Genomic DNA, 9516 nt, shown 5'->3' with positions numbered 1-9516 from the left:
GGATACCGCCTGGACCAGATGCCAGTCTATCGCACGGCACACATGGACACCAGGGCTAGTTTTCCCAGAAGTCAGTTAAACCTACCAGCATGTCTTTGGAGTGTGGGAGGAAACTGGAGCACTTGGAGGAAACCCATGCCAACTGCACCCAGGACCCCAGAGCAGTGGGGAAACTATGCTTTTATGACTTATTTTTTTAAGAAGATCTAATTGTTTTAGAATAGCAAACAAAGCACAATATAGACCAGGCTAGGTGGATAAAAGATTTCCTGATACAGAAAAAAGTCACTTTTCAAAGTGGCACTAGGAAATGCTTTCCATTGTGTATTCCTTTAATTCTTTAAGTTTGCAATCTGTTTGAAAGCCAACATGATATTGAAGATGGGTTTTATGCTGTGAATAGTGAAAACCTGAGTGTTTATGTAATGCCTGTAACTTTTTTTTTATGCACCCCAGCAAGCTGCCTGGCCTTGATCTGCACCCACTGGACTCTGTTTCATGATCCCTCTGTTGTGGGAAGGGAACTCCTGCTGGTACATCAGCTGATGGAGGACTAAAGCCCAGGGAGCAGCTCACTGACCTGAAGTATCATATCTCCCCCAGCGCAGTCCTGAGCCAGCTATGTGTCACTCCCAAAAGAGCCCAAATTCCACCCCCAGTCTTACTGGGTCTGCCAGCTGCTTCTGCCCACTGCTGCCTGAGTCGCCCAGTATGTGTAGTGTCCTCTCCCAGAAACCACTGGAATCTGTCTGGGAAGAAAAATCCAGGGCCTGACATTCATGCAACGGGAGAGCAAAATAAAATTTTTGGTATTGTCTACTGCTTATCTGCTATGAAAATTCCTGCATCCTGCTGATTGTGCAGAGCTGGAAGGCATATAAAATGCCCCTTTTTTTTAAAAAAAAGGTCAGGGCCAGAAGACGTAACTAATACAAAAATGCATACAGTAGGTTGAAAAGCTGAATTGTGCTCTTTTGTTCAACACAAAGAATACCTCCAGTAATAAATTTGCCCATAAGTGATTAAAGACAAGCTTTTTACAAAATTTTTTGAAGATTTTTAGAAAATTAAAATCAATTTCAAGCATGTATAACAAAAGGAGAAAATACACTCTAGACTTTAGTTAAGGTTATGTTTTTTTTAAGACAGTTTAATTAAATTTAAGTTTTCAAATGCTGTAGTCTAATATTCCATCCATAGTTACCAAGCAGGCCTTTAGAATCAGACATATCCATTTTCATTAACTGTTTAGTATAATTACAGGGTGGTTTAGTATAGTTACAGAGGCCAGATCCAGCAGAGAATGGCCACAAGGCAGGACACGCGCGCACACACACTGAACAATTTATAATGCTTATACTTAGTGTGCTTTTCTGGACACTCCACTCGAAGTGCTTTACAGGTAATGGGGACTCCCCTCCACCAAAACCAGTGTGCAGCCTCACCTGGATGATGTGACAGCAGCCAGAATGTGCCAGTATCCTCCCCACACACCAGCTCTCGGTGGGGAGGAGAACAGAGTAATGAAGCCAGTTCATAATGGGGATTTTTAGAAGGCCATGATTGGTAAAGGGGTAAACTGGGGTTAACATCTCTACTCTTCTTGAGAAACATCCTGGGACTTTTAATGACCACGGAGAGTCAGGACCTCAGTTTTACAGCTCATCTGAAGGATGGATACTTTTTTTTTATAGTAGTGTCTCCATCACTATACTCGTACGTACGTACTCTTCCAGCAGCAACTTTTTCCCAGGAGGTTTCCTATCCACGTACTGGCCAGGCTCGCACTGCTGAGCTTCAGTGGGTAATTTGTTTGAAAAGATCTTTGAGATCCATAGTATAAAATAAAAAAGGAACTGGAACAAACAGTTTCTGATGTTTAATTTCAATTCTAGCTATTACAATATAGTAGCATTGGCTCTCTAAAGATTATGGAACAATTAATCATAAGGGCTGCATACCTGGGTTTGCTCAGTGATCTTAATAAATAAAAATAGGTCTCAGAATTTCATGGCTTGTTTAATGTCCTTAGGTGGCCCAGTGATAATGTCAGTATTATGTAGGAGATAGCATTTGACCTCCTAGAAGACTGCCCTGGAAACTGATTTAACATAAGCAGTCTGTGTTCTTGGAGGTCTGCCTGCCCTTGTAGCTCTGACTGATTAGGCAACACAAAGCTTCTTCTATTACAGTATAGACTGTCAGCCATTCAGTTTGTGACACTGTAGCCTGGTTGTCACACCATGATGGATCACTGATCTCAATGAGCTGCTGAACTATGGGCTCTGGTTGAAGACCTATAGCTGGAGTGTAGACATAGTTGGTCCATCAGAGTCAAGTTACAGTATATGTAGGTTGTTCCTCTTTGAAATATGATCTATATATACTTTATATAACTATATATATAATTGCACTTCAAATTCACTTCAAATGCATATATTTTTCTGAATTGCAGAATTTACTGTAACACAATAGTTTAAGTTTTTTGTTCCCGTCTGGGCCTGTTATGATAAAGTATGAAGCTATTTAAAGGGACAGTTTTCAATAAGAACAAGTAGCTCTTTAGTCTAAATCATTTTTGTTAGCTTGTACTGTATGGCCTCACAATTTTATTTAGTCTAATTGTGGGTATGATGTCGTTGTAGTCCTTATAATTGAACTAGGTTTCACTGGGATGACAATGTTGACAAATATCAAACATGACAAATCTTTTCTGAATGCATTATTACACAGAAGTTTGACTTTTGAGTGCTGTGCTCTTAGCCTTACAAATGGAAAACAATACATTTCTAAGTACTCATGCGTTTTGGATGGGTGAAAAGGTTTAGTTTCTCTTAGTTTAAGTGAAACATTTGAGAAAATGCTTAATGCAAAATCTGTATTTTTGAAACATACTGTATCTGTCAATTTTATAAACAAGTGTATACTGAGAGAAGCTGACTTCAATTTAAAGATCTAACAATATGATCTTAATTTTTTGACCGCATTACATCTGATGTTATCTGTGGCATGTCATTATTTCACTGGTTGCATTGAGGTACTGCCCTGTAGTTGATGGGCAATACAGTACTCATCAAAATTTATGCCACACAGAAGGGTTCCAGAGGTCATGTGTTGAATGAGAATGACTGGCTGAGTGAGATAGAAAGCAGAGTTGATGGAGCACTGCTGGAGAAACTGGGCTGTGTGAGCCATTCACTCCTCTGACAGGCAACAGCAGCATCGGATGAGTAGTTAAACAGTGCTCACAAAGGAAATTTGGACATGTCATGGAACTTTAAAACCTGTTGCACTTGTAAAACAAACATGTCCTGTTGTCACAAAAGAAATCCTTTCTGACAAATGAGCTCGAGAAGGTCGTGCTGCATACAAACATGCATTCAATTGACGTGTCAAACCAGTATGTGGTTGTATGTGTCTTCCGATCTCTTAGCTGATAGGAGTATGATAGACTCCACATGAGGGAGCTGTTGATGCTCATTCTCTTAGAAACGCTGACCCATCTTCATCCGTTTTGTCCTTTTTACCTGAGCCTCTTTATTCAGAAAAATCACGTGTCCCCATTGTACACACAAAGCCCATAATGATATTCAGCTCTTTTCGTTTTTTCTAAATCCTCTGATTAAGTTGAATTTCATTTCATTTTTCATATAGGGATGAAGGCCTTTTTTTCACAACAAAATCATGAAATCTCTCACTGATGTCGAAGCAGTCTGTGATGAATTTATTTCTGCAGTAGTAGCACTATTGCTCAAAATATTATCTACAGCTTTGACCCCTGAAAAACAGAGGAAGAGGCCAGACACTTAGGCCTCAACAGCAAGAAACCACCACTGTAACATTCTCTAAATGGAAAGACACAGTGGGAAGATGAGTAGTGTTTGGCTGTGAAGGTCTCTGTTAATGTTCAGCATTCAATGTTCAGGTTAATGGGCATGTAGAATTACCAAGGACATTCATCTTCCTACATGATGGAGTCACCGCCCAGATGGTGCAGTGTTTCAGCGATGAGTGCTGATATTTCACAGCTCTTGGTTTTGGTTCCAGACTGGGGTGCCTGCTTTGTGGTTTCCAAGTTCTCCTGTGTTTGAACAGGATTTCTAGGGGTGCGTCAAACTCCTCCCACATGCTGGCTAGGTTAATTGGTGTCTGGTGTGTGTGTGTCCTGTGATGGACTGGCATCCTGTCTAGGATGCAGTCCTTCAGTGTACCGAATAGGTCTGGAATGGGCTCTATGCAGCTACAACCCCTACCAGGAATAAGTGGCTTTCTGATATTTTTTTTTGTGTGGTTGTATAAAAAAAGGTGGAAGACGTATATGCCAAATCCCTTTATTAAACTAAACTTAAAAAAGTTCCCATTGTGAACTGTCATGGAGTTGGCATATCTTCTTTGCATTCTGGGACTGGAAAACAGTCAGACGCTCGCCGATGTCGAATGGGATAGCTGGACGCAAACGGCTGTAGCCCTGAAGCCAGGGCGAGTGTCCCGTTTCTGGGAGACCCTGCTCTGAGTCAGCCACTCCTAAACGCTGAACTAAAACAAACGGATCCCCCTCTATGCTACAGAGCGCATCTGACCCAACCTCATAGCAGCAGTGTTGCATTTCAGAGGCTTTCCCTAGGAAAAACTCTGGAGTGGAGTCCTTCACGGGAAGCAGAATATACTGGTCACAAATCAGACATGTTTTCCTACCCTGGAGCCTTGAAAATATGAGGTAGGAGGCTTCAACAGGATTAGCTCATAGTGTGGGGAGTTGTCGGTAAGTGAGGTCGGAGGCGATACCTGTCTTGATTAGTGCAAATAGCAGTAAACTGGGAGTCACTTACACATCTTCCCAGACTTCAGGTGCTGTGGTCTTGCCGGCACTCTGAGCTGTAAGCTTGAATGATTGGCTCAAGTCCCCCTTGTAGTGGGGGAGCATGTTTTTGCTCTCTGTAGGAGAAGGACGAGCTCGGGGCTTAGTATGCGCTGATCTCAATAACCTCGCCGCTCCTCTCAAGCTCAAAAACACGCTTTTCTTAAGCACTTCCATATGAGAGCCGCCAACTGAGCTCTGTTTCAGTTACCAGGACCTTGTTTGATCTCCTTTATTAATCGTGCTGTTGATTTGATTTTGTTGTCGTCGGCTTAAATGCGTTTGTTTTGGTGCAGGGAGAAAGATTTTTATTGGCGATGTGTACTTGTACAGTTCCTTTATCCATGGGATGCAGTAAAATAAGGCTTTGGAAATAGACAGAAAACCTCAAGAACATCTAATAAATGCAGCACTTGAGTGGAAAATTGTTTTGTGGCTTCTGAGGTACATAAAGTGCATACAAAGAACAGTACTCATCCAGATAGAGCTTTAGAGCATTATTTTATTTTATTTATAACAGTAACATCGGTTTTAGAAAAAAGGTGACTACTGTAGGTTGGAAAAAATGTCAATATTTGGAATCACCTTTTTTTAAGTTGCGTATTATTTGATGTCCCTGTCTTGTGCCCATTGTTTGCTGGGATAGGCTGCAGCTCCCCTACAACCCTGAATCGGATAAAATGGTTAAAAATGGATGGACATTTATACAGTTAAATGCTCGAGAGGATATAGCGGAACAGGCCAACTATAATTTTTGTTAACATGAATGTGGCGCTTGGTATTACATGGCACAAAAGAAATCAGATGGCTTTCTCAGTGCTTTACAACGCTTGGATATCTCTAAAACATTCACAGTGCCACACAATTTTTTTATGTTTCCCACATTTCCTTTTTTTCAGAATGAATAGATCCAAACCACAGGGATGTACCTTCATCTGAAAGACATTTGTTTTATGGTGGGGTTTCTCGAAACCGTTTCTGGCCAATTCCGTTTGCTCGTACACAGGATTTGGTTCACGAGAGGCGGGATATTAAAGCCAGCCACAATCTTCAAAATAAAATCATCACATAGCTGGAAAATTACACCAGCATAAACAATCTTAACCATATGGAGGCATTATTACTTTTAAAGTAAGCATGCCATGAAGCTAAATGTAAATGTCTATTTCAGTATTTGCACACAGAAGCTGGCTTGTGTTTTGGCAGACTGGAATGATTTAGACCATGATAAATGGACTGTTTAAAAACTGAAAAACAGAAACAGTTTTGCAGAAACATTAAAAGAAAATAACACTGTAATTCATACTCCATGTTTTGTGAATTACAGAGATTACACAGGATAAAACTAAATCAGATTATCCTTACGAAACAGTTGACCATTTCTGGCACAATGTAAACCCCACAAATAACATGTTTATAAAAACAATAATCATTCAGGTGGCTGAGTTTCATTTTCTTGCGTTGTATGAGTCTCATTTTACAGTTTTATATTGCAAAAGCCGGTTTCTGTTTTCATATCAGTTTCAGCGGATCACTGAGTGCTGAAAAGCTGGTAATAATATCCATTTTTTTTCCCCATACATTTTAGGAAAAACTACAATTTAAGAGCCACCCATAAAAGAACGAATCCAGCATGCCCATGTCCTGAAATTGTTTAACATATAGTTACACTTTGCAGTTTATTGAAATTCTTAAGGCCTCATAAAATATAATTTTCCTGCACAAGGAAAGACTTTTCTGATGGCAGGACTTGCAAGAGAATGGATACAATTGAAGTATTTCTCAGAAACATCTTGGGAATCTACTCCAACACAAGTGCAGAGGGGTTAATCAATTGTAGCTGCAATCACGTGTCTTATTTTTAACAAAGTATTCCTGTCGGGAGAAAAGAATGATCAAACAGACATCTAATGTGAAATAAAAATTCTTTCTGTGATGGTGGGATGGACAGACCTATTGCCTACTGGTGATCTCAAGTTCAGATGTATATAATCTGTCGATTTTTTTCCCCAGGAAAAAGTATCTCCAGTGCTTCTAGAATTTGGTGCTGTGAGGAGACCATGAATCCTTGATTTTGATTGAGTTTATAACAAAAGTCTGGGAGGGATGACAACAAGCTCATCTGTCAGTAATTTGCAATCAGTCCTGATGTCATTTCCTCACCTAAAACATTATAAAACTGTACATGATCTCCTTTTCTCCCTTGAATGTCTTTTGGCATCCCACCTCCCCCCCATCCCCACTGCAGCTGCCCCTTGGTCACTCCTTATGGTTCATTGAATGCATTTTCCCAAGCCTGGATTGTCTCCTGCCAGAATGTCACCTTTGTAAATATTTTATTGCGTCCAGAAGAATAATTGCGCTCTGGAGGAAAAACAAAACACACCCCATAACAGCCAACTCAAAATTAGTGTACTAAAAAGGGAGGAAATAATTGGAGAATATAAATACGGGAAAAATAAAGGAAACAGCAGAATTGCAGAGAATAGTATAAAGTGGAAAAAGTAATTGCCATTCATTAACAATATAGTTTTAGACTTTATTGACTTCAAAACCAATTTAGTAAGAGCTGTCTCACTAATTTGTCATTGACCTCAAGGGACTTTTTAATATAAAGGCTGCTATAACCATATATCTTTATATTTTTGAAAAAGCTCCCTTGGGGGTTTCATAGCTATTAACTGATTACTATCCAGTTACAGCAGCTATGTTTAACCTACAATACACCAAGGTGAACACAGGGAGGAGATCATTTAGCATGATTTGTTCCCAGATCCAGACAGCATAATTGGTCAATAAAACCACAATTCCTGGATTGCCCACAAATGCCTACATTAGCCAGTGTGTGAAGAGTATCAGGGGATGGATCAGAGTTAACAGAGCCAGCACAGGATACTGTTAAACAGCACAAAGGAGGCTTCGTTTTCTTGATGTAACCTGCACTTTCTCTGAGGAATTTTTCTTTTATACAGTTAATGAAGAGACATTTAGAGGCTGCTATTGGAGAACTGGGTCTCCAAAACACTGAAAATAAAGCGTTGGGTATCAAAAATCCAAGCCTCGATACATCAGGCAGGAATTATGTTGTTTGAACACAGCAGTATTTATCTACTCCAGGTTTCCGTTTTAACCGAAGTTGTTCCTCAGGCCATGCAAGTTCATATTTTTACTGGTAGAAGTTCCACCCTCAGAATCCTCAAAGTCTGCTTAACAAAATTTATTCAAATTTTTCCATCTCACTTGGTGTCACTAGCAACCTGTACCAGTCTTCCCTGCTTGTCATACTAAAGACCCACTCTGTGTCTCTTTCCCTTAAATATCTGAGTTTTTCCCACGGTTGTCAGATTCCCTTGACTGCCTTCTCCAGAGCCCCAGGCGTCCCTGGGAATTGTAGTTTTTCCATCTTCAAACTAGCTACAGATCCTTTTCCTTTAACCTAGAGTTGATAACGTACCAGCGGTCTATTACAATGCCCCTTGGGGTATTACAGTGTATAATGAATCATCACTAAAACAAACACCACACTAATTGTGCTGCTTTTTGATTATGTATTTGGTTCTTCACTTAAGGAAAGTAATAGCACCAGGAATGAGGAATCCAACAGGCCACTGAGGTACTAGTCTGTGTGTATCTGGTTGCATTATGGAAGCAGGTACTTGCAAAGTGATGTTCAGTAGTGGGTACTATCAAATAGTGCAGTGCTAGTGATCAAACATTTTATTTGCATACAAACCTTATCCTTCTTCGGCCATGTTCAAGTTGAGTTGGCCATGACAGATATTTTTCCAATGATGGACTATGATGAAGTCTATTTATATATTCATACAAAGCTGTGTCAATAGAGGTTCACTGGCAGTCTGCAATTTTCAAAAAAGCCCAACAAATCTTTCAAGCACCTAATGGTAAAATCACAATATGGATCTTTTCTTTGCTCCTGCATTCCCCAGAGCTCTATGTAAATCCATTGCCATTTACAGCACATATATGCCGTCCATATGTAAAGAGAAAGGAATCAATGTGCTGTTTATTATAGCAAAGCAATGCTGTATAGCTGTGAGGCTTTGATGAGTGTGCCAGATGTTTGTATAAATTTGTATCCACTGTCTTATAAGTGGTGCATTGCTTCCACTGAATTTCCTTTTCATCTATTTATCCAGTCAAGCACATCAAAGCTGAAGGAAATGATATTTAATGATATTTAACCAGCTGACAAAGTAATGCCTTATGATGTCCAGCCATTGTCTCTTTACATCTTCTGCTTAAGTCTCGGAAAAGGACTATTATATTGATCCAATTAAATGAATAATCGGTTCAATTAGGTAACTAGGAGCAACCAGCATTCCCTGTGAACCTCAAGGACCAGAGTAGACCACCCCTGCAATGATAGAATAGTTTCATGGTTCATTCTAGGAATGGCTTGTCAACAGCCTCATGGTTTCACAGTTCCAAATGACGTTTTATTATATTAATCTGGCAAGTGTTTTATGTTTTGTTGTTGCTATATATATCAATGTGGAATCACCTTCGCTAATTATACTCCTTGTACCATAGAAAGGAGTTGTGAAAGCACACCTGCATCATGACCTAGTTGGCAGTAGAGACATTAATTATTTTATACACTGAGGGCCCCGCAATGTCTTCCAGGAGATTTAGTATCA

Source organism: Atractosteus spatula, chromosome 23, assembly GCF_055471065.1.
Source record: "Atractosteus spatula isolate fAtrSpa1 chromosome 23, fAtrSpa1.hap1, whole genome shotgun sequence".
In the NCBI taxonomy this organism is placed as follows: Eukaryota; Metazoa; Chordata; class Actinopteri; order Semionotiformes; family Lepisosteidae; genus Atractosteus; species Atractosteus spatula.
This window is presented reverse-complemented; position numbering follows the sequence as displayed.